Source organism: Sapajus apella, unplaced genomic scaffold (assembly GCF_009761245.1).
Source record: "Sapajus apella isolate SASKATOON/1434 unplaced genomic scaffold, GSC_monkey_1.0 scaffold66, whole genome shotgun sequence".
Lineage (NCBI taxonomy): Eukaryota > Metazoa > Chordata > Mammalia > Primates > Cebidae > Sapajus > Sapajus apella.
This window is the reverse complement of record NW_022437006.1, coordinates 3,943,293-3,970,269: the sequence shown is the minus strand read 5'-3', so window position 1 is coordinate 3,970,269 and position 26,977 is coordinate 3,943,293. Positions and strand designations below refer to the sequence as shown.

The 26,977-nt window shown below is 38.7% G+C and overlaps 1 protein-coding gene across 1 annotated transcript in view; it reads left to right on the top strand.

The window, feature by feature from the left end:
- Positions 1 to 26,977, top strand: part of SLC2A13 (solute carrier family 2 member 13) — a 351,790-nt gene that overhangs the window by 249,167 nt on the left and 75,646 nt on the right. The window lies entirely within an intron of this gene.

Below are 26,977 nucleotides of genomic sequence, written 5' to 3'. Positions count from 1 at the left end.
GCAGTCTGAATAAAGCTTTTACAGATTCCTAGGAATATTATTTACAAAAAAGAAAAGAAATGCTGCCCAGCTTATAAGTGAAAGGACTAGGTTTCCAAAGCCCTGTTTTAAGATCGTGTCACAATTAGAGACAACTCCCTTTTTTCTCCTAGGCTTATTTTTGATATTTTTTAAAGGAATGTTAGAATTTTACGGACCCTCAGAAATCTGTCATAGATATTATATCATAACCACTGTTCTCTTTCCAAAGTAGCACCAAATAACACTTAGATATCACGCACACTGGTTTAGCCTTTTGCTGGTAAGGTGAGATCCCTTTATTTACCAAAAAGGATATCAAGACCCAACCATGGAGTAAAAAAGACACAGAGAGGGTTGCGTGTAAGTCAACACCATTCTTTATGAGCATAACTACGCAATCACATTTTTACCAGTGGAGGGTCTTGACTATGAGTTATCCAGGTTCTTGGCGTTTTGAACAAATAATTGGACAAAACACACAAACAAAGCAATGAAGGAATAAAACAACGAAAGCACAGATTTATTGAAACAAAAGTAAACTCCGCAGTATGAGAGCAGGCTTGAGCAAGTGACTCAAGAGCATTGGCTACAGAATTTTCTGGGGTTTAAATATTCTCTAGAGGTTTCCCATTGGCTACGTGGTTTGCACCCTATGTGAATGAAGGGGTGAACCAAAATCAGTCTAACTGGTCTCCGAAGGCTGCCAATCAGAGGCTGAGTGAAGTTCCAAAGTTATACCCCTATGCAAATGAAGACTAGTTCACAACCAATCTGATTGGTTTCAGGAGGGGACTGATCAGAGCTACTTTCCATTCTTCATTTGCAATGCAGAAAGGATGAAGGTTGCAAAGGGAATAGCCTCTGATCCTTTTGTTATTTGGGCGTGGAAAGTTGGAGATTTTCCTTTTGATTTAGTTCTAGGAAGTCAGCATGAATCAGCCTTAGGTTCCCTGCCTCCAGACCCTATTCTCCTTCACCTGTAAGTTAGCAAGTTACTCTTTTTGTTAACTTCCAAGAAAAAATGGTTGGTAGTAGCAATGGGCAGTCACAGGTGTGTTATCTTCAGTGAAGCACATTCAGTGGACAAGTCCTCTTTATTCTGTAAAGCAATGCCAAACCACTGAGCAAGCCAATAATTTCTTGACAGGTTTTTCACAGGAATTTTGTAAGCACTTTATGTTTGTTATTTGTTTCACTGTAGAAAGTACATGTGGATTTTAGTCTGACTTACAACTGATTACAGTCATCATTTGTGTGGCAATATTTAGACAACTTTAGGTCCATAAAGGAAAATCTGACCAGCGTTTCTCAGAACAATACCAGAGACTGGTCCTTTATTTCTCCCTTATAGACTTAGTTATTCCCTGTGAAAACATGAATTCATGTGTCTGGATGTCTGATCAAGATGCTGTTATTAGCCAAGCTAGGTATTTTAAACAAACCTAATAACAAGTAGTATTAGATCATTAGAAATCACCCTATGTATATTACCTTACCCAGCCTCACACACACTTGTGTTCTAGTCCTTTCTAAACCACAAATCCCCTACAACTGAAAATGGATTCCATAACATTTTCCGACATTGCATTGTTCTGTGATGTTAGGGTATAAAAGATACCTAAAACATTGTTCCCATCCTGAGGGAAGTTTCAGTTTGTAAAAGAGAAATACTTGTACACAATTGCCTATTTTCTATATTTTAACACAAGGGAAAATAATCTCATTTTTAAATATTCTTGACACAGTGAAATAGAGTCCATCATTTTTGGAAGATAAATTTTGAAAACTTATTTTTAAACCTTGTAGGAGTACTTAATTTGCAGTGATCAATGACTCAAAGCTCAGCATGCCTTAAATATTCCATATTACTAAGTAGCTGATAATACAAATCAATTTTTCATTCCTGTGCTTTTCTCTTATGCATCTAGTGTAGTTGGTATTTTCCTGCGTGTCCATCTGAATTGCATACTTCACAGTCATTATAGAAACCTGTTACTCCTTGGCATTTAGCATAGATGATTATGTCACCCCTGTCTTAATTTTAGCCTAGAACAAACGTTTTTGAGATGGTGTTGTACATTAGGTCCATCTTGCTAATTGATTAATAAAATCACTAACCTTTACACTCAAAAAAATGTACACTGCTCATTTTAATAATTATCAACATCATAGAGTTATTGTCAGTTAAGAGTCAGAATGTATTCTTTAATTCTCATTTTTCCTTTTGACTTTTCTTTAGCCTAATATGATTTTTATGTCATAAATCCATTCTGATTAGCCTTCACAAACAGAAAAGTTGTTTCATAAGGAGAACTTAGTAGCATTTTCTAATTTGTCCATTTTGGAAACAAATGGAATATTTATTTTAATTGATTAGTGTTTGTATAAACATTTAACTTGGGCTAGGCACAGTAGCTCATGCCGGTAATCCCAGCTCTTTGGGAGGCCAAGGTGGGTGGATCACCTGAGATTGTGAGTTCGAGACCAGCCTGGCCAACATAGTGAAACCCTGTCTCTGATAAAAATACAAAAATAAGTTGGGCGTGCTAGTGCATGCCCGTAATCCCAGCTACTCTGAAGGTAGAGGCAAGAGAATTGCTTGAACTCAGGAGGTGGAGGTTGCAGTGAGCTGAAATCGCACCACTGCGCTCCAGCCTGGGCAACAGAGTGAGACTCCGTCTCAAAACAAAACAAAACAAAATTTAACTTTGTGGGGCCTGAATATTCAGCTCTTCCTGATATTTCATTTTTTTCATTGTATGGGTAATTCAGTATGATATAATAAACATTTGAAATTGAATATAGTTATTCACTTTCTAAAACAACAAATCTTGGCCTGTGTAATCAAATTTGGCAAGAATATATTATCATCCTTATTCCTATATATTTTACAATTATGTGTTGTGTTATAGCCAAACACATAAGTAAATATCAATAAATGAATGTGTAAATTCTTGGCAATTACCATATACTAATGTTGGCACAGATATAATTATTGTTAACGTTATTTTCATGTTCATATTACTTCTGTAAGTAATATGTTTTGGCTTGCTATATATGACTAGAATAAAATTCAGAAATCTATAACATCCTAAGTTAGTATTATTGTTGTTATAGTTGGAATTTCAATGTATGCTAAAGTGACTTTCTATTCTCATGCAAACTAACAGTGAGTGCCCTGGCTCATTCCATCTGCAGAACAATTACAAGAGGGGTTAATGCTATACTTTCTTTACATTTATCTTTTTAATATCCATAGGCTGCCTTATCTTAATACATAGATTGTTGAAAAATTCATCAGTGCAATATAAAAACCCATAATTTTTAAAAGCAACTCATCTAATTACGTATTAAAGTATTAACAGTCCTTTTTGGTTCCAGTAGCTACTTATGGACAAATCCAGGACTCCTATATTATATGGAAGGCTTCCCAAGGCTGAGCAGAAAGGAGATGGTTGGAGTCAACCAGGCCAGAGCAGGGAATATGACATTGCAGAAAAAGAGATAGCATGTGTATAGAAGCAAGAGAGCGCTTCACTACGATTTAAGTTGCCTTTTCAGGAAAAATGAAGAAAGACACAAGAATCCAAAGGTTTTAAACTATAGGATTAAAGAAAAATTATACACACTAATAAGAAAAACAGAAGAAGAAACAATACTACTCTGAAAGAATATTTTAAAAAACAACAGAGCTTTGAAATCTCATAGGAAAAAAAAAAAGGGGGAAGTAGCCATATAATGCGAAAAGTAAGGTAGGATTTGTATGGCCTTGAAGATTAAAGCATTAAAAGACAAAAACAACAAATTGAACAAATACTAGAAAAGGCTGAGAAATCTACACGCAAATGAAACTCAAACAAACATGAGTCTATGAGACTCCAAGAGAGACAAGCTTGGTAATTATCCTGTCAGAGAGAAATTGGAGCAACAGAAATTGTAGCACTAAAAAAAGAAGCTTAACTACTCAGTTACCCTATAAGGAAGAGTCACAAAGGAATAATTTACCACCTCAGTCAGGGAAGCATTGAGTTAAGATAGAAGCAGTCATGAGCACCTCCAAAAACAGACTCACAAAGCAAAATAACCTTGACAAGCTGGAATAGTCATCATCCTTGACATTACTGAACTTGTATCTCACAAATAAGAGGCAGGGTTCAGCCATTCTTGAGTGAGTGAGATTAGTGGAATGAGGCATTAACTCTTGAGACTTCTAGGTCACCTTTCATGCTGTCCAAGAAACTTGGAGGAAGCAATGTGCTTGCTAAATGCTGCATTCACCAATGTACATTGAGTCACTGGGAGAATCAACTAATTTGTAATAGTATGTATACAGATATTATTAGGGACTCTTTCCCACTTGTTTTTCTTTTATCTTTTTGAATTTTTTTTTCAATTTTCATTTTAGGTTTGGTGGTACATGTGAAGGTTTGTTGCATAGATAAACATGTCACAGGGGTTTGTTGTACATATTGCTACATCGTCCAAGCATTAAGCCCAGTACCCAATAGTTAGTTATCTTTTTGTTCTTCTCTCTCCTCCCATGCCCCCTCCTGAAGTAGACCCCAGCGTCTGTTGTTTCCTTCTTTGTGTACATAAGTTCTTATCATTTAGCTCCCACTAATGAGAACATGTGGTATTTGGTTTTCTGTTCCTGTGCTAGTTTGCTAAGGATGATAGCCTCTAGCTCCATCCATGTTCCTGAAAAAGACATGATCTTGTTCTTTTTTATGACTGAATAATATTCCATGGTGTATAAGTATCAGATTTTCTTTATCCAGTCTTTCATTGATGGGCATTTATGTTCTGTCCATGCCTTTGTTATTTTGAATAGTGCTACAATGAACATCCCATGTGTGTGTCTTTATGGTAGAATGCTTTACATTCCTCTGCATATATGCCCAGCAGTTGCTGGGTCAAATGGTAGTTCTGCTTTTAGCTCTTTCAGGAATTGCCATACCGCTTTCCACAATGGCTGAACAAGTTTACACTCCTACCAACAGTGTATTAGCATTCTCTTTTCTCCACAACCTCACCAGCATCTGTTATTTTTTGACTTTGTAATAATAGCCATTCTGACTGGTGTGAGATGGTTTCTCATTGTGGTTTTTATTTGCATCTTTCTAATGATCAGGGGTATTGAACTTTTCTTCAGGTGCTCTTTGTCCGTATGTGTGTCATCTTTTGAGATGTGTCTGTTCATGTCCTTTGTCCACTTTTTAATGGGGTTGCTTTTCTCTCGTAAATTTATTTACGTGTCTTGTAGATGCGGGATATTAGACCTTTGTCAGATTCATGCTTCGTCAATGCTTTTTCACACTCTGTAGGTTGTTGGTTTACTCTGCTGATAGTTTCTTTTGCTGTGCAGAAACTTTTAAGTTTAATTAGATCCCACTTGCCGATCTTCGTTTTGTTGCGATTGGTTTTGGTATCATTTTCATGAAATCTTTGCCGGTTCCTAGGTCCAGGATGGCACTGCCCAGGTTGTCTTCCAGGTTTTTTTGTTTATAGTTTTGACTTTCCCACTTTTCATTCTTTCATTTGGTACACATTACTGAATGCTAACCATGCACCGAGTACTGCATTTGAGCCAGCTGCTAAGGAAACAAAGCATGAGGTATAGCCTCTCATCAGAAGTAGGAAATATCTTAGGCTTTTATTACGTTTTGAACCCATATACAAGTATATATTTAGAGAGATGTTGAGACTTGGGTAGACTTGCTTTTTCCAAATATATTCAAAAACAAGCAAAAATATTTTTTAAGCATTTGAAAAAATACTTATACTGCTTGGAATCATGTTAGGCTGTATGTAACAGAAGAACCCAAAATAATGGTGGCTTAAGCATGGAAAAGTCTTTCTCCCTCTCTCTTTGTCATGTGAAAGAATTCAAGGGTAGGCAGTTGGAGACCAGTGCGCTGCATCTAGTGACATCAGGGATCCAGGCTCCTATCCCTTTGCTGTACCCATACAAGTGTCTTTCATAAGTTTACCACATGGTCCAGGGTGGCTGCAGGAGTTCTACAGCACAGCATTCCTGTGAAACAAGCCAGAAGAAGAAAACGCAGAAAGAGCCGCTCTTCCCAGCTGCATTAGCTGCCTTTGAAGTCTTCCTGAAATCCCGGGCAATACTTCTCACTGGACAGAATTAATCCCTTGGCCATATCTAGTTGTAATGGGAACTAGGAAATGTGTTATTTTGCCCAGCAGTTGGAGGAGGAGTGCAGAGCTGCAGTGTGCTCAGTTAGGACTCAGGAAGGAAAGGGTGAATATAGGGACAGGTCACTAGCAGTCTTTGCCGCAACAGTACAGATAGGGAATATGTTCATTTTATGAGACATTTATGAGTGGTTCTACTTTACAGCAGGAAGTGCAAAGCAATGAACCAAATAGAGCTTCACCTACTTTCATGGTTTAGTTCTCTCTATGCTCGTTAGAAGTCTAAATTCAACTTTGCAGGTGACAAGAAATGTGGTTGTGTTAAATATTTAACTCTAGCTTTGCAAGGTAAAAGGAATCATTCATATCTCCTTCATTTGTCCTGTTTCCTTGGCCTTGGAAAGCTGTGAAACAGCTGCCTTTTGTTGTGTTTGTTCAAAATGAGTGATCTGCAAATGAGTGATTTCCTTATCTGTTCAAAAAGAATGATCACAGCACATTTATTATATATTTACCACTTTGTGGATCACTTTACTAAGAACTTTACATGGATTCTCTTTTATCCTTCAGAAAGACTGAGATAGATGCTATTATTTTCCCCATTTTACCAGTGACACCGAGGCTTAAAGAAGTTAAGTGAGGCCGGGCATTTTAGCTCACTCCTCTAATCCCAGCACTTTAGGAGGCCGAGGCCAGTGGATCCCTTGATCCTGGGAGTTCAAGAACAGCCTGGGCAATGTGGCAAAATACCATCTCTACAAAAAATACAAAAATTATCCAGGCATGTTGGCACATGCCTGTAGACCCAGCTACTCAGGAGGCTGAGACAGGAGGAGCACTTGAGCCTAGAAGGCAGAGGTTGCAGTGACCTGAGATTGTACCACTGAAACCCAGCCTGGGTGACAGAGTGAAACCCTGTCTAAAAATAAAAATAAAGAAGTTAAGTGAATTTTAGAAGATGGTTTAGCAGACAGTAGAACCATGCTTTATCTGAGAAAGATCTTTCTCTAAAATTCAGTGCTTAACCACTGCCCTCTTCATTCTGAAATTTACCAGTTAAAGCGTGATGCTCCTGTTGTCCAAGGGAGGGTATCATGCACCCTATGTGAGTGGATATTAATTCCTTGTGGTCAAAGTTGATGTACTTTAAAGTATTGACAGTAAACCATAAATGATAACAATGGTCTTATCTATATGGTTTTGAATACGAGCATAGTTGAATATTCTAAGTTGAATTGCTGATTTTGTTTTGTTTTGTATGGGGGTAATTGTTTTTAAGGTCTCTGTTACACAGGTAGGTGAACATGAGAAAAGTCATTTAAGACAAGAAGCAAATACAGATGAGCACTTACAAAGTAATACCCTTCAGGCAAATTGGAGTTTATCTGTACAATCATATGAGAAAATGAAGACAATTTAGAAAGCTGTTCTCTTCTAAGTCTCCTCCTCTAGTTAGGGAGATGAATTTTCCATGTGAATCTGAACCACTGTGTGTTGACATGAGTATTTTGACCCACTCCAACACAACTTCCCTAATTCCTGTTGGTTTCATTCACCATGAATGAGTTTAATTTCATGAAATTCTGTCAGTGTGGTAGGGTCTAGTTGCGAGAGCAAATGATTACATAGAGTTGCTGGCATCAGAGGACATGATGCTATCCAGGGGGCTGACTTCAAGCTATCTCATTGCATCTCCATCACACAACACAGCTCCCACTCAAATGTCATTCAGGGCTCCGGGGGCTGTTTGTTTCTTTCACCCTTCGAGAAAAACCTCACTTTGTCCTCCATATTCACACAAATATTTTTTAAAAACTCAGAAAACCTTCTAACCAACTAACTCTGCAAGAACTGAGAAGCAAAGCAGTATAAAGTCAAAATGTATTTGTTCCTTTGATTATGTTTTCTCTGTTTGAAGCACTTACAATATGATAAGCCTAATGCCAGGTGTTATAGTGTTTGACAAAAAATGTAAAACAGACTTGGTTACCAAGATCCTTGGTGTATAGGAAGATACTTCGGTAACACTTACAGAATCATCAATTACTAAAGCAAACTAGAAAAAAATGGGTCTCAAAAAGAGAGGCAATTTTAAGAAGTATGTGCCAGATGGAGAAAAAAATACAGAGTGCTCACTATAAAACAACCTATATTTTATACCAATATAAAGAAAATATATTAAAGGCAATGTGACTGCCTATTACAAAGAATGCAGATATTAGATACTCAATTTTCAAGTTGTGATACTCCAAACAGTAAAGGGTAATTAGTTTTGGATAAAAGTTGATTTTCATTTCTGAATTTATAATCTAGAAATTGTTTTCAACTATGTATCAGGTGTGGCACTTTAATTTTTCTCTTTGATTTCAAAAGCCGTGAATTTCCATTAGTACATATTAAAAACTGCATAGTCTCTTAAATTCAATTGATCAAAATATGAGTATTTCTAAAGCATATTCTGTTGGATACAGAATCCCCATAGTATTTCAGGCAAAAATCAACTACTTAAAAAACTAAGTAAATTTGTTTTCTTTATGTATTTCTTTACCTTTATTTTGTCAAATGAGGTAATAATGTAATTTCCAAAATCCATGAAAGGCTCAGACTGAGAATTGAGTAGAGACCTTACTTACCTCTTCCAGTCCTCCTGAAGTAGCACTGAAAGCTAAGTGTATGACTCTGGATCCAGTTGTGTTTAAGTGAGTTTGATCTTCATGGATACTAAATACAAAACACTTTAGTCACAGATACCTTACTTTCTTGATGTATTATTTATATTTTATGTGTTGAAAAGACGAATGCTTTATTTTCCCAAAAGAACACTGAGTTCCTTTTGAACTTTTATATTGAAATTCTGAAAAGTTTATACTAAAAATTAGAAAATAATTATGGTTATGGCTTCTAGGTATGGAAGGATATTTATGAGCCTCTCACTAAAAGAATTTTCTTATTGCATTTAGAAATAGTACAATTCTAATCAAAGAATATGTACGTCAATGCAGTACTTACATTAAACTTTGACTCCATAGCTGTTACTATGATCCTAAACTGTGAAGTTAAATGGCTCTCTCTCTACCCTATGCCTTGAAATATTTAAAAGTTCTCAATAAGTAGAAAAGCTAGTGTTAGGGGTACTACGTAGAAATTAGCATGTCTTATCAGGTGTAACATGACTAGTTAACTACCTTTAGAGGAGGCATACGTGTGACACAGCTTTTTACGGACCCATCAATGTTTATACATATATAATCACAAAGAAAGAAAGTAAAGCCTATATCAAAGAGTTTTCAGATAGTAATGATGAGCCCCAAACAAAACTGTGTTCTTACCTTATTTTTTATTTATTCTTTTTGGTAAAGCTCTGTGACCTACATGTAGAGTATGTCACCAATGTAATTATCAGTTTGTAATGCTTTGGGGGGAAAAAAAAGCATACTGATGACTTAAAACATGTGCCAGTAATCATATAGTATAGCTCAGAACCAGGATGATGTAGAAATAAGTTGAGCTGGTACGGCAGGCAGGATAGGATAGGCTTTACCAATATGAAAACAACAACAAAATCTCTGTGGTTTAAAGCAACAAATGACTCTGCTTTTATCTCAGGTACTCAAACTGATAGAGTTTCTACCATTCTAGGATGCTGCCTCTCACTTCAAGGCTTTAAGATTCACAACAGAGGTGACGCTTAGAGCTGGAGAGTTAAGCACTCGCGATAAATGCTTTGGCCTACAACTATTATTTCATCCTCTCATTGTATGGCCACAACTAGTCACTTGGCTACCTCTAACTTCATATAAGGATGCGTACTGTAATTCTCTATCTACCTTTAAATGAACAAGTAGATATTGGCGAGCATTATTTATATCTTCCACAGTTTATTTGCTGTTTTATTTGGGGCCAAGATTCCTTATTATTTTTTCTGCAAAAGGCCATATAAAATTGTCATTCCACTGTCTGGATCACTATTGTAAGTATTAATGACAGATAGGCTTATCTTAGAAAGCATCTTCTCCTTTGGTGATGTGCATTCAAAATGATAAAATTCTTCAGTTAACAATTTCTATCACTGATTTGGAAAACTTGACTCATTCTGTACCACTACCACTGATTGATGATCAAGTACCAAAAAGTGTACATGAATGTGTCTGTCAGTTTTTCAGAAAGTTAATATAAATACAGAGTTATTGTATGGCCCAGCAATTCCACCCTTAGGCATATACCCAAGAGAATTGAAAGCACATGACTACACAAAATCTTGTACACAAATGTTCATAGCAACATTTGTTATAAGACAGTCAGAAAAAGTAGAAATAACCCAAAGACCCCATCATCTGGCAAATAGATACACAAAGTGTGATATATCCTACAGTGGAATATTATATAACAGTAAAAAGGAATGAAATACTGACAAATGCTACAATATGGCTGAACCTGGAAAACATGCTGAGTGAAAGAAGCCAGAAACAACAGAGCACATTGTATAATTACATTGATATACAATGTCCAGAATAGCAAATCCATAGAGACAAAAAGTAGATTTGTGGTTGACAGGGGGTGATGAAAAGTGGGCATTGGGAAGTAAAGGATTTAGTTTTGAGTGATGAAAATGTTCTGGAATTGGATAGCGGTGATACTTATAGAACTCAGAATATATTAAAATTTACTAAACTGCAAGCTTTAAAATGGTTAAAATGATAAATTTTATATGAATTTCATCTCAGGAAATAGTTTTTTTAATTATGTGCTATAGTGAGTGGTCACCACTTTTCCACATAGTACTTTCTGTCTCCATTTTACGGGGAAGTGTAACCAGTGCCTCTTACTGTATTTTCACAAGACAATGCAAGTTTCCAAATCTATCTGAGTGTCACAGGTCAGTCATTATGCTGATCAGTTTTCTAAATGGCATAACTTTACATTTCAACAAACTAAAAGCTAAGTAGAATAAATATCTGATTTGAAGTTAGAGAACCTTTGTTAGAGACATGAGCAAGTCTCTTAGCTTTCTAAGCCTTATTTTCTTCATTTGTGAAACAGGAATGGTCCTGCATGCTTCACTAGGATACTGGAAAAGACCAAATGATACTATATATATATTTATATATATTAAAGTAGTATTTTCTGTATTTCTAATCTTGTCTTCTAATTTCAGGTTTAGCTTATTTCTTTAAATTGTTCAGCCTGCTTTTCTTTAAATAAATTTCTTATAAAAATCTGAACACTGGAAGTCAACATCCTTAGGTTGGAACCCCAGCTCTTCCACTTTTCTGTTATGTGACCTTGCATTGGTAGTTTAACCTCTCTGAATCTGAGGTTCTTCCATAAAAAGGGGAATATAAAGTCTCCCTCATGATGCCAGTGTAAAAATTAAATGAGAACATGTAATTATTTGGTATAGCCTCTTTGCATGGTAAACTGTGATATACTACAATAAGGCTCATAATAAATCTCGCCCTCCAAAATCTTCATAGCTACAAATACTAGTCTACTTACTTGGTCTGTTTGCAAACCTAAAAATTTCAATTTCTTAAGTGCTCCTTCTAATATTTATTTTCTGTCTCTTCAATAATGAATAATGTATACATGTACTGTCACCAGAGACGATTACTGTTTTATTCTCTGAAATAATCATGCTGCACACTAATTAGATTATATTTGTATGTGCTGATTACATACAAGTTGTATGCAAATCTGATTTTACTCTGAAATGTATTGACTGAAAAAGTTATATATATATATGTATATATATTATGCACACATTTATTTACCTATATACACATATGCGTATGTGTATATATATATATAAACATATATTTATATACATGTCGTCTTACACATGCAAAATTAGAATTGAGGTTTTTTAACTGTGTTGATCAAACATTCATTTAGTGTAACAGGAAAACACTTAACCCCACTGGAGTGGGCAGACTTGGCAGATAGAGCTCTCTTCTTCTTCCTTCCCCATTAGAGAGTTCATTGGTCCACTTTGTTCAGTTGAAATGGAAGAAGCAACCCAAGAATTCATTAAAAGGATTAGACAGCCAGTTACTAGAAATTCGGGCCTAAGATACCAATATATGTTAAATCGCAGCAGCAACCATCCTGACTGCTAGGCTAAATTTGCTGTCTTTAACAGTGCCAGAGCCAAATGCTCAATATGAGCAGGAGCCTGTTTTCTTTTAAACAGTAGACTTCACTACTATAAAATTGTTTGCCTCTAACTCAGGAGTCAATTGAATCTTAGCCGCAATGTGTAAGGAGAGGAGGTGAGAAACACGACTGTGTTTCACGGAGTTCCAGATGGTCGGTGTGGATTTGGTCTGAGAGCTGTCAATTGTAAGGAACAATTCATGGTGGGATTCAAGCTTCAATCTCGTTATCTTCATGGACTGAAATGGAGAACGCGGTGTCTAAGGGAACTACAGAGAGAGGGAACTACCAAATCTTCTATCAACATAAGTGACATTCATTCATCTCTTTATTTACTCAAGAGATATTCATTGAGCATTTAGGTATCAGGCAACATGGAAATCCCTAGGAATAAAAGGTGTCCACGGTCCTGAGAAGGTCGCAGTGCAGTAAGGGAAAGCAAACACAGCATGAACCTCTCATGAAATCATGGAATGCATGATAATAATACTAGCGTTTTGTGACACTGACAGGATAGCGATGCCTCTGATTTTGCTGGGGTCAGGAAGTTTCATAGAAGAGTATGAGTCTTGAAGCAAAGGAAATATGAGAAAGATGAGGTAGAAAGTAATATCCAGAGAAAACAATATGAGGAAAAACATGACAGCATGTCACATTCTAAATCTTGCAGTTTCCTTGGACTGGCTGGAGCCCACGGCACCTATGGAGACATGGCAAGATAGGTGGGGCTAAATGATGCCATAGTAAGGAATGTGGTTTTCATCCTGTAGGCAATGGGGGGAAGCACTTTAGGATTTAAAAAGCAGAGAAGTCTGATCAGGTTATATTTGAGGTAGCGTAGAGAGGAGAGTGGACGGAGTCTAGAAGCAGGCTCCTTTTGAAGACTATTGGAAGAGCCCAGATGGGAGATGGCTAGGATAAGAATGGAAAGTACAAGGCCGGGTGCGGTGGTTCACGTCTTTAATCCCAGCAGTTTGGGAGGCCGAGGCAGGCAGATCATTTGTAGTCGGGAGTTCAAGATCAGCCTGGTCAACATGGTGAAACCCCAACTCTATTAATAATACAGAAATTAGCCAGGCGTGGTGGTATGCCCCGGTATTCCCAGCTACTCAGGAAGCTGATGCAGGAGAATCTCTTGAAACCAGGAGGCAGAGGTTACAGTGAGTCAAGATCGTGCATTGCTCTCCAGCCTGGGTGACAGAGTGAGACTCTCTCGAAAATAAACAAATAAATAAATAATAAATAATGGAGACTACAGGAACTGTATATGTCTGAGACGTAGAATTGATAGAGCTGGTAGCTATTTAAATAATGAATGTTCTGGAATCATGCTCAGGTTTCTAGATTGGGAGACATAGAAGGAACAATAGGTTGGTTATAGCAATGGTCATGTAAAGTTAATATCTCCCAGCAAAGTAATGAAGGTAGATGGCCCAGAACAGAAGCAAAGGAGAAAGAAATGATGAGCCATCTGAGGGGTGGGAGGAACATAAAGGGAATAGTGTCAAGCAACACGGGGATGAGAACATTCTAGGAAAGAGGGAAATTGTTTAGAAAATCTTATCACAAAATGATAATGGTCTATCAGAAAAGTGCTCCAAGTTACTCGTGAGAAGACCACCAGCAATCTCTGGGAGAGCAGCTGTAATGGGTGGAGAGGATGATTTGCTTCATGAAATTAGTACCAGCAGGCCCCTAGCCTTTTGAACTCATTTCCAACCATTGACTCAAGTATCTAAGAATTTTTTTTTATTCTCATGAGTTTCCTACTTACACCGTTAAATAGGGAGAGGGAATCAACCTACATCTACGCTCTGGCAGGGAAAAAAGGCAGGTGTTCCAGAGTTGTTTTCAGTGCTGATATAGGAATCTGTCCTTCGCAAGGTTCCAAGGAAGGCATGGAGTCCTTGTCCTCACTAATTGTGGAAGTGTTCTCTGGTAAACCAGATTCCGAGGTCACCTGCTGAAGCTGGTGAGAGCAGCGAGGAAGGGGATAGTAGAATATGGACGTTTTGGAATAGCTTAGGAGAAAGAGAGTGACATTGCACAAAATGGGGTGTTAATTCGCGCATGAAGAAGGAGGGAGTGAACACAGTTATCTGCAGAGAATGAAATTGGACCTGCGGCCATGGATCATTCCCACACCTGCATTCACCACCACTGATTTTCTGAAATTTAGGGCATTCTGGAGACAGGCATTTTAAGATCAAACACTGTTCTTAACGCTCCATCTCATTGAGTTTAATGAGACATACTTAAAAACAAATGGACCATTTTCCAGGGGGCTGAGTTCACACCCAGCTTCACAGAGTAGAAACTAAAAATGTTCTAAATTAACTCAAATCAATTTTTAAAAGATTTTCTGAGCAGAGAGCACATTTGGCTAAGACCTTGGTTGCCACGTGAAACATATAAACGATTGATTGAATGAAAATAGGCCATCCTTTCTCTTCCTTAGACACTAAGCAGCCTTTTGTCCTGCTCTTTTTTACTTTAATTGGAAGCATTTTTAGGTTTTAGAGCCAGTTTTGTTCTAAATATATGAATACTTATTTTTTTCCCTTTCTGAAAAGTCAGAGATTTTTTCCCTTTCTAAAAAGAAAGGTTAGAGATTGAAAAGTTAAATATTTCTTCTCTGCAGCTAGCAAGAAAATAACCATTTGGTTCCAACTGTGCTTGTCTGGACTCCATAATTTCCTCTATTTGAGTTTCTTGTATATCTGCATTCAGCTCCCCCAGCAGTCACACCTCACAGTAGAGGAGCACCACTGGCTATTTTTCCCCAAGGGAAAGGTGTCCATAATCAGGAACAATAGTGTTGAATGGCAGGCATACCTCTTTACTAAAAATTCCCTCTAAATATTATAATGTCCTTTTACTATGAAATTTTACAGGCTGTGATTTCGAAGAGAGCTCTTTCTCTGGCTTTTCTGTGTGGGTTTCACGGAGCCTTTGCAGAGCTTATAACTTGGAGTGAACGCCAAGAATGAAGTACTCAGACAATCCCAGCTGAACAGGGCTAATGGGTAGTTCTTCCGAGAGAGTCCGCCCCAGCATCCGTCCACCATGTATTTATTGAAAGGGCTTGTATTAACTACAGACATCCACTAGATGGTCACTTGAGGTGGGTAGCTGAGGCACCTGTGACCTTGTACACACTCACACTGCATTCTTAGGAGGCTGTTTTCAGCGTTCCGCATCACACCACACACTCCACTCCCTGTCCTGTTTTCAGGGTCAAGTTTCATTCCCATGCACAAAAAACATACGCAGTGCCTCAGTAGTTTTCCATGTACATAAGCTTGAATATGTTACCGTGCACCCTACACCTCCCGCTTCGTTAATTCTTACAGCATGCTGGGCACTCAATGCAAGGTAAGCCACTCTTTCTTGGTTGTATATGTGTCGGGTGGCAGCACAGAGCCATCTGCAGATGCCTAGCAAACAGATACAAAATAGAATAAGTATAGCGACCATCACCCAAATGTGTATGTTTAACCCAGACAACCAAGTGTTCCGGTTTAACCACTGAAAGCCTTCTTGTATTTGCTGAAGGGTACTTGTTTGTAACTGCTGCAACTATTCTTCAAGTTGTTTCTTTAACACACACTCAGGAGTGGAAATTTGAGAAGACGAATGTCATGATAAGCCCATTGCAGATGTGCTTTTCTAAATTACTGCAAGGTGGAATCTCCTTCCCAACTTTGGGTTAAATTTACAGGCAGCCACCAGTCTGCTTGCCGTTTTAAAATCATGACATAGGTTATATTTAACTATGTAACATTTTGATGAGACAGGCATGTAGCATACCAACTACTGGAAGATACTTTAATACTATAAAAGGATTGATTCTGCTCTATGTTAGGAATGCCTTGCCCAAACAGAAGTATATAAGGGTACGTAGTACAAATCATGATTGTATCAGTAATATTATTGTGCAAAAAGAGGGTATAGTTGCCATGACTAATAATATACTCACCATGTGAAAGAACCTTTTTAAAGAAGGGAAGTCCTAAACTCCAAATTTGGGCATGAGCAGGGCTTAAAGCTTGTTTCCCTTTTAGTTGTAATGTTCTGAAAGCCCATAGGCTGACCAAGGGATAGAACTATTGGAGGGACTCCGAAATCCAATAGTTTGATTTGCAAACATGAGATAACCATGGGGACCCCAATCAAGTAAGGTGTTATTATTAAACAGAGGCTCTTGGCTCAATGTGGGTTGTCTACACGAAGACCAACAAATAGCCTCAAACTTACGTCACCAGTCCCTACTCAGATGGCATATGGGAAGATCAGGCACTTGTGTGGCTTCATTGGAGACCTCAGTAAGATTAGTGGCAGCAGCAGAAATAAAGGTCAGATTTGCAAGCTCAGCATCCCTTTGGGGCTGATTGTACAAATACTCCTAAGGAACGAGAGTAACACACTTATTATGTGCTATTGTGGAAAAACAGAGGGATTACTAGACAATCATGTCAAGGAGTCATTACGTTTAATCCATCTCAAATTTTCAATTAAGGGTTAAGATGGGCATCTATTGACCTGTCCAAAAAATAGTATTAGATGACAAAGGCAGGTCGGCATCCCACCATGTGATAACCTTTAGAACAGGGATTTAGAATATGACTTCAATAAACATGTTCTTGAGCTGATCCCACTTAGCAAAGGACAAGAATTACCAGCCACCCTAACATCTGTTCCTGCCTTACTTTCTCAGACGTTTCCCCAATTACTGCCAGTTATCTAAGAAACCAGTTCTCTGCAGTTGCAGGGGTTTCCTGGATAGTTGTGTGTTGATCCAATCTCTTTAGTTGTCCTCTGGTAGTGTCAGGTGCCTTCCGAGTCATCACCAGCATTGTTGATTGATTCTCCAATGACAGGTCCTGCTCTCAAGGAGAGAGCCCCATAGTCCCCCTTTTTTGTTTATTAAGATATATTTTAAGAGCTTAATGAGCTTGTTTAACAATGGCCTAACCGGTTGAGTTATAGGGGATGCCAGTTTTGTGTTGTATGTGTTAAATTTGCAATGCATATGTAAATTGAGCACTAAGAGAGTAAAGTCCATTATTAGTTTTCATAGTTTATGGAAGGCCTAAAGTTATAATAGATTTAAACAAATGAAAAATTGTATCTTTAGTATTTTTTGTTTGGGGAAGTAGCATGTATCAAGACCGTATAAGTGTCCACGGTAACGTGGAGAAATTTGAAACCTCCAAAGGGTGATGTTATTCTGAGTAACATCAGTTTCCCAGATAGCATCAGGCATCAGACTTCGTGGGTTGGCACTAAGCCCTAAGGAAAAAGGAGAGAATGCTATTGACGATCAGGACAAGTTTTCATGATCATGCGAGCTTGAGCAAGTGTTAAATGAAACAACACTTTCATTCTGCGGGCATTCTGCTGAATAAAAGCATGATCAGCTTGAGCTTGCAAAAATGCAGAAGAATCTGCAAACCACATTTGTGGTTGTACCAGAGCATTAGCTTGAGCGTTTCCTTCTAATAAGGGACCAGGTAGCTTAGAATGAGAGCGAATAGGGGTGATGTAATGATGGTGATGATGGGCACAGAGGAGCTCTTGCGCTGTAAGAAACAAAGCTAGTAGAGATTCATTAGTAATGCTCTTCACATGTGCAAGATCTAAATGAGTAATACTATATACCACATAAGCAGAATTACTAATTATATTTATGTTTTGGTAAGGAAAAGTTTGTAAGGCCCATATTAGAGCACATAACGCCACCTGTTGCATAGTTTTAAAATGTTCCTGATTTTGTGTTGCCAATTTTGCATGGAATCTTGCCTCACTATAACTGTCCTTTTAGTTTTTTATAAACCATCTGTAAAGACAGTAGTGGTGTGAAGCAAGGGCTTAGAGACAATAATAGACACAAATTTAACAGGCACAGTTTGTAAAAAGTTCAGGAGCTGAGAGGCTGGTAAATGGAAGCTGATATTACTGATAAAGTCTGCCATTGCTACTTGCCAATTAAGATCACAAACTAGGAGGGTATGAACTTGTTCCTTACCTACTAGTAGTCAAAGAGTAGCAGGGTTATATTTTGATAATTGGATGCAACACTGGCCCTCCTTTATGATAAAAGAAGCTATTAAATCTGTGGTCATTTGTACATGTTTAGAGGGGTTATGAGACGGGCACACAGCACATAAAATACAGAAATGGCAAAATATAAAGCCTACCTGCTAAACTAAAACATGGAAAGGATCAGTATTTTAAGTGGTTTTTACTACATTTTGGCCCTTGAAAGTTATTACCATTTGACTACAAGTCGCCAGGATAATAAACCTGCATTGAGTTAGCTTAAGTGTGTAAAAAAAGAAAAAACAAAAACAAAAATCGTTTTTAAATGTCCTTAGGTGCTGGCCATTTTCTTGCATTAGCCTTTAGCTGGAATGTCTTAGAAGTGAGCTTGGGAAAGTAGGGCTTGGCCGGTTTCTTCCCATCTGCTCCGGGCTCCTTAGGCAGCCTCTCTTTTTAACAGCCTGCCACCTGTTGCTAATCTTGCCCTGAGAGGAAGGAAGGAAAGCTATAAGTAGCAGCAAGAAGCCAGAGAATGACCAGGTGGTAACGTCCTTGTGTCGGCGCAGAGGCAGGACGCAAGAGGGTGACGGGCTGGGAGAAAACCACTCCCCTTACCTTTCAAGCCACCTACGCTTGGAGCCAACCCTGTTAGGTAAGGTACTGAAAATATTCTGGGCTTTTTTATTACTTTTACTACCCCCAAGCAGAGTGGCTCAGGAGGGAGCAGACTTTCAGGGTCTGCTTTGAAGTTTCCTACCCATGGTGTTATTAAACATTTTATAAAAAAGCAAAACATTCCTTCCTGCTGTGTCTGTCTTCTGAAGATGACAGCAGCTGACAGAGCTCGTCCACCTCAGCCTAGTTAGCCTTTAACACGTGGCTAAGGGAGAGCACCCCTCGTTAGCGGGCTTCTCCCCCAGAGCTCTGTGCTCTAGGCTGCTCCACACTCCTCTGCCTACCTTAGGCTAATAAGGTTGGGGTGCAATGAACTGTTTTTTAGCCTTTTCCCATGGGGGGCAGGGAAGACAAGGAATTGCTTGTCAGCTGAGACGTGAGGGGTGGCAGGGAAGGGCAGAAGCAGGAAAAGCAGCAGCACAGCAGGCAGCAGGCCACTTTCTGGGCACAGTTACTGAGGCATGTGACCATGGTGAGGAGGATTCTCAGGACCGGCTGGAGCTGCCTGCAGCCACCCGGGGACTCGGCCTGGCTTCCCTTTGTCACCACAAACCCAGAAAGGGGCAACTCGCCTAGATGGCCAGTGACTAAATGTGCACTCCATGGCATCTTAGCAACTCTCCTGCCCCAGGCCCAAGAAAGCCAGAGCTTTCTGGGATAAAACCCAGGAGGCAGCATGCAACTTTCCCTGATACTCCAAGGAAACAGGGAAAAGACAAGGCCAGAAAGGTCGATGCTGGAAGTAGGAAGTGAGAACTTGCATATTAGGAAGACAATCGGAATCAGCCACTTTTCTTCCCTCCCGGAGGCACCCCTCCAGCAGCATCCATCATATAGATGTCCGCTGACCGGGGGTCTTAACCCAAGAACTGTCCTTTGGACTGCCTTCAACCTCTTTAAGGGGAATGGGAGGCACTGTTGCCTGAATGGAGCCAACAGATGCAGGTCCCTTTAAGAGTGGAGGAAAGAAGGCAATAGCTTTTCTATAGGGGGAGGAAAAGGCTCTGTTCTGTCATCCTCACTAGAAAAAATATCTTCCTTATTCCCCATAGAAGGGAATGAAGTGGAGAGAGAAACCTCTCCCTGTTGTTCTGCTTTCTGTTTTTCCTTCTCCTTTAAATCTCCCGAATTCCCTTCAGGTGAAGAAGATGGATGGTTTGACTCACCACAATCTGGCAGATAAAAAGGATACAACGCAGGGCGTACCAGTGCCCAGGTGGTCAAAACAGTAACATTAGTCAAATGACCTTGCTCATATCCTCCTTTCAGGCAGTGACCTACCTGCTCCCGTAACTCCAAATCTAAGGTTCCTTGATCAGGAAACCAAGAGCATTCCCACTGAATGAAGAGCATTTGCTTATGTAGAGCTCCAGGGTCTACAGTGCACTGGAAAGCCTTAAGTAGCTGTTGCACTGTTTTAAAAAATACTTTCTGCTCTTTGGTCATTTCTTGACCCATGATGTTTTACATGTGCAGCCCATCCTCCTGATTGGAGTCAGGACTGCCTCTTACCAGGATTCCCCCAAAATTGATGAGCTCTCCTTTTAAGTGTAAATTCAAGGTGATCACGTTGGGGGCACCAGTTGCAGACCTTATAGCTTGCAGTGAACGTCAAGAATGAAGTACTCAGACAGTTCCAGCTGAGCGGGGCTAATGGTGCGCTCTTCCAAGAGAGACCACCAAGTATTTATTGAAAGGGCTTGTACTGCCTACAAACCTCCACAAGATGGTAATTTAAAGTGGGTAGCTGAGGCATCTGTGACCTTGTACACACTCGCCCTGCATTCTTAGGAGACTGTCTTCAGCACTCCTTATCACATCACACACTCCACTCCCTGTCCTGTTTTCAGGGTCAAGGAATTTCATTCCCATGCACAAATAACATACACAGTGCCTCAGTAATTTTCCATGCCCCGACCTCAAATGCCATGTACATAAGCTTGAACATGTTGCCATGCGCCCCCATACCTTTGCTGCCGTTGTTGCTTTCTGAAAGTGAGTTGTCAGAATTACCAACCAGTTCCACTTTGGGTGTTAATCAAGTATTTGTGGCTTGTCAGGTTACAACCAGGCTTAGCTTAAAATACCCTTTGACAATTAGTTTTGCCTTCTTTATATTTCATTTTTAAAATTACTAATATATTTACCTTAATTCATGTACCCCCTAAAATTATTTTCCACAAACAAAGTACAAACTAGCTTATAAACCTATAAGAATGCCTTTATTTCTAGAGCTGTTGTGCATTGATTCATTTAATAAATATATATTGGGGATCCACCCTGTGGTGGGCTCCATGCCGTTCTACAGATACTGAGTTGGGTAACCATGGCCTTATCCATTGGGTGCTCAGAATCGATTTTGCTTACCAGTCAGTAAAGAGCATTGTATGTTCTGCAGTGAAGGTCATCTCCATCAGCTTTACTAAATTTGGATTAGTCTGAAATTTAAATTGTATATCATTTTATTTAATTAATTCTGTAATTCCTTTTATAAGGCATAGTCCTTATGTAAATACTTTCATATTTATTTCTCTTATAAAGTTTCCTCATGTACAGCACACCTATAATTTCTGCCCTTGAAATTAGTATGTAAGAGTAAATGTTTATGAGAAGTTGCAACATTCTAATAGGTTTTTACATTGTTGAAGTTTGTGTGAATTTAGGGTTAGATCATAGGTATTTCTGTCTTCTTTTTTCATATACAATCTTGGAACTGGGTGGATTGTAAGAGATTGTGTGTTCTTGAGAGAGAAATCTTTGAAGTCTAGATTTTAGAATTTAGTCCAGGTCACACTATGAAAGGGGACAAATAGGCCTTAATGCCCAATACCTGCTTTTCACACACACACACAAAATTCAGTCTATGCTTAGAATATTCTTATGAGCATTGACTTTGTGCCAATGTATTTAAATTCTCAGTTTTTATATTTAGAAGACCTTACATAAATTTATCAGGCCATGTTCAAGAAAGGCTTAAAGAGCAAATCTTGAGTGAAAAATACAGTTAGCCACTTGTAGAAGTTGTTCCTCTGTAAAAATGCCATTGTTAAAACTGTTGTTATAATACATGCTCTCTGTAAAAGGTCAATTAGCAGATTCCCCAGAATATTTAAAGTTTTTGCTACCTTCTAAATGTTAAGTTGAAGTTGGGAATCTTATAATATTTGGAAGAATTTTGCCATATGATTGTCTATATGATGAAAAAGAAATTCCATGTCAAGGATGAAAGAGTGGTAGAAAATCTTGTCTTGCCTCCAGAAGACCAAGGCAGAGAGGGGCGTAGTCCAGATAAGCACATCAGTTCCCACACAGAGCTCCACTCTTGGAATGGGAAGGAAATGGAAGCCTTTTTAATACTTGACCTCCTTTCCCTGAATGAAATGGTTTGAAGGGGCAGTATGGAGTAGCAGAAGGAATAGTTTTCATGCTTTTTTAATAAATGAAAGGCTTTACACCTGCACATACACTATGGAGGATGTTTTGGGAGAGGTTTGGAAAGATAAAGGGAAGAAAATTACTAGTGAGACTTGGTGTTGGTCCTGGTTACAGCCAGAGAAATGAAATTAAAAGTTTGGTCCATGAGTTTGAACATTTGATTTTCAGAGGCTGGAGGAAAAGAGGTGAGGACAGATATGGATGTAGATATTTTTGTTTGTTTTTGACTTTGAATGTCAGAAAATTCATGCCTAGTCCCTTCAGGTTTTTGCTGAGAGGTAAGATGTAAGGGAGAAAAAATATCTTTTCTTGACGTACCTCAAGAGTCACAATGGGCATTACTGTGACAGAGAGATTAACAAGAGAAAAGCATAACAAATGTATTTAACCAAAGTTTTATGTGACACAGACTTCAGACATAAAGACTGTGCCCAGGGAAAAGTGTATTTTTATGAACAGTAGTTGGAAATAAGAGTGGAGAACAAAAAGGTAATATCTAATGGTAATAACCTGGGAAGAACTCGGCGAGGCCTGTTTGTTCAGATTCCTCTTGGCCTCTGGGTGTAGAGGCTGAGGGTTTTAGGACCTGCTTTCAGAGAATGTAGGTCAGAGATCTTTCTTTTTTTTCTTTTTCTTTTTCTTTCTTTTTTTTTTTTTTGAGACAGAGTCTTGCTCTGTTGTCAGGCTGGAGTGCAGTGGTGCGATCTCGGTTCACCGCAACCTCTGATGTGACTCCCTCGTTCAAGTGATTCTCCTACCTCAGCCTCCTGAGTAACTGGGATTACAGGCATGATCCAGCCAGCTAATTTTTTTTTTTTTAAGTAAAGATGGGGTTTAACATGTTGGCCAAGAAGATCTCTGTCTCCTGACCTTGTGATCTGCCCACCTCAGCCTCCCAAAGTGCTGGGATTACAGGTGTGAGCCACCACACACAACCCAAAGATTTTTTTTTTTTTTATGACCATGCTTCAGAGGCAAAAGTGGTGAGGTTATGATATAAGCTCCAAGGTGCCATATTATGGAGTAGCATGTTCTGAGCCCAATGAATACAAGTCCATCTTCTAAAAAAGTTGTGGAGGAATAAGGATTGCGATTTGAAGAGAGTTGTGGGTGTTTGGGAAATCTATCTATATTAGGGACAGGAAAAGTTTCCTGGCAACAGTGAGTATCCAGGTACGGTTGAAATCTGTGAATGTATATTTGTATCAATATGCCTGGTTGTGTTATTTCTCTGCTAGTACAGAATAGTCTAGAGGTAGAAAAGGGATCAGAAAGAGCCAAACATGAAGCTCTGCAGGGAAGCTGCAATAGAAGAAACTAAATATGAAGACATTGAGGATCTGGTGAGAGGGGATTCACATGAAGGTTCTATAGAGAGGGAAGCGAAGCCATGGAGTGAATGAGAGATCGGTGGGGAATGTTGAAGGTTTCTGTGAGGTAGAAGAGCAGTTGTTCTTGGAGTAAGGAGGTTAGGGAATTTGAACAAAAGGAGTGAAATATCTGCACAGGGGATCTATATAGGTGTTGTAGATAAGGGATCAGCAAACTTCTACTGTAAAGGGCAAGATAAGAAATATTTTCAGCTTTGCAGGCCATCATTTTTGTTACAACTTCTCAACTCTCCTTAAAGCATGAAGGCAGTCATAAACAGTAAGTAAACAAATGGATGTGGCTGTGTTTCTGTAAACCTTTTTAATAGAATAAGTGGTAGGCCAGATTTTTCTCAGCAGCTGTAGTTTCCTGAACCCAGTCATAGATAATAACTTCCAAGATGTGGAGAAAGTTAAGCGGAAGCAAAGAATTAGAAATCAAGGGGCTAAGCAGCTTTATGATTTGCATATTGACTAAAGCCATCTAAATAAGGCTTGTTGAGAATCCGTTTGAGGCTGGTGATCATGAATTATAGAAGAGCTACTCAACTGCTCTGTGTGATTCCTTCAGCGACTTTTGGCTGTGAGGGTGAAGTCACAGAAAAGGCAAATGTTTGCATTCATATAGGGCAGGATTTTTGCTAGATGGGTATAGTGGAATGATAGAGGAGAAGGGAAATTTAGGATATTGACATGATGGGTAGTGATCAGTAGGCTAAAGAAAGGATAAAACTGATAATAGAGAGCACGTAGAGGGGTTAGCTAACTGGTGGTCATCAGGAGGTCTAATACCCAGATCAGCTTCATGAGGGCAGTGACTGTTTTGTTCTCTCACATGTCCCAGCATCTAGAATAGTGCCTGTCACATAGTAGGTCACAGGAAGATCATTTAATAAGTAATCAGGAAAAGTGGGAAGCTGGTGTCATGCTTAAGTAATGGAGGTAGTTATTTGTTATGAATGACATCTCATATGTCTGAAATGTACACACAAGAAGTTCTCAGTAATAGCCTTTATCATTATGCTTTTTGGACTTTTATAGGGACTACATGTTTTCAGATAAATAAAATTGAGAATAATTTCTCTGCAAATGGGTGAGTTGACCTTTCCCCTATGAGTATTATTTAAGGCCACTGAAACAGTTAACACTGTTAAATTTAATTTCATATGGACAGAATACACAAATAAAATACTAGTAGAAATTATCTCCCTTTCCAAATTAGCCTAGCCTGGCTCTCAAAGCCAGACATTCAGGGTACTTACTTCTAAAGCCTTCAGTTTGGTTTAACATGCTTATCACAGGTGTGGAAAATTTTATATTTACATTACTGAATCACCTCTCAGTACATTTGAATGGCTTCTCTTTTGCTTTTTGTCTAGGGCTGAAGTCTCATTCAACACTAGGGGTGACTGTCTACCTCAGGAAGAGTTTACAGGAGGAAGCTGAAATGATAACAAATCTAATTTTTAAACCAGGCCAGTTGTATTAGTCTGTTTTTATTTTTATAAAGGAATACCTGGGACTGGATAATTTATAAAGAACAGAGGTTTAATTGACTCATGGCTCTGCAGCCTGTACAGGAAGCATGGTGCTGACAACTACTTCTGGTGAGGGCTTCAGGAAGCTTATGGTGGAAGGCTCAGGTGGAACAGGCACCTCACATAGTGAAAGCAGGAGCATGAGAGAGAAGAGGGAGGTTCCAGACTCTTTAACAACCAGATCTCATGTGATCTGAGTGAGAACTCACTCATCACCAAGAAGATGGCGCTAAACCATTCATGAGGGATCTGCCCCTACGATTCAATACCTCCCACCAGACTTTACGTCCAACTTTGGGGACGACAATTCAACATAAGATTTGGAAGTCACAAATATATAAACCATATCACCAGTGCCTTCACATTTAGGTAAATGAATCAAAGGAATATTTTGATTTTGAACATTAAGAAATATTCTTTCTCAGTCTTTTCAAACAACGTGTATGTCTTTTTCAGATGACGTGTTTCTCCTTTCACAACCCTTAGTATCATTACTTGTATGCAGTAGATATTTCATAAGTGCGTGCTGACTGATCTTTAATGACAACATAAGCAGTTCTCTGAAACGCCTTTTGCTTTACCTCTTTGCCTGGTAAATTTCTTTTATGATCTGGTTCCAATGTCACATCTAAAATGGTTCCCAGCTCTCATAGTTAAATGAATCGGCCCCTGTCCCAGGTAGCTCATACCCAATTTCCAAAATACTGTCATTGTTCTGTTTCTCATGCTTGCCTTTTATCTACAAAACAGCATGGATTTTGTCTGATTCATCTTTAGTATCTGTGGCACCCTGAATGTGCTTGCCATCTGTAAAATGCTCCAGAATTTTTGTCTGGAAAATGACTGTGTGACAGGGAGAAAACTCATCCTATAAGCATGATATTGATGTAGGCTTTAGTTGGCAAACCCTGCCCTCTAAAGGTTTTTGCTTCTTCAGAATTTTTCTACAGTGAGAATACTGCTGTCAAATGAGCAATTAGTAATTGATTATGAATTTGTGATCCAATTAGCAGATGTGATTAGATGATAGTCTTTGTTCCTATACCTACTTCTTTTAAATTAAGAATAATGTGTCATTGACACTCAGTATATGTTTGCTGAAAGCACAGATTTCACCAAGACATTAACAATGGCCATGTTTGAGTAGTAGTATTTTTAAGGGTTTTTTTTAGACATAATGTTTTTCATTGTTTGAATTTTCTTTTTCAGGATATGTATTGGAAAAAAAACTATTTTCAGTTTTTAAAATAGATAGCGTATGAGGTAGACAATTAAGAGAAATGAATGCTTTGATGCAACTTGGAACAGTCAGGGCTGGATCACAATGAGTCAGTCTACGGTTTGGTAACAAATCTCAGTGGTTTAGGAAAGCAAGTTTATTTGTTCCAGATTGATGGAGACTCTTCTACATTCAGTCTCTCAGATCCAAGCCTCCTTCAGCTCAAAGCAGCCTCCAAAGTTGCCGGGGCCAAAACAGGGAGAATTTGAAGAGACCAGCCAGCTCTCACCTGGCTCAGCACATGTTAGTTTCCTTGGCCAAAACAAGTCGCAAGGCCTTGGGCTTACTGCACAAAAGAGTGGAAAATG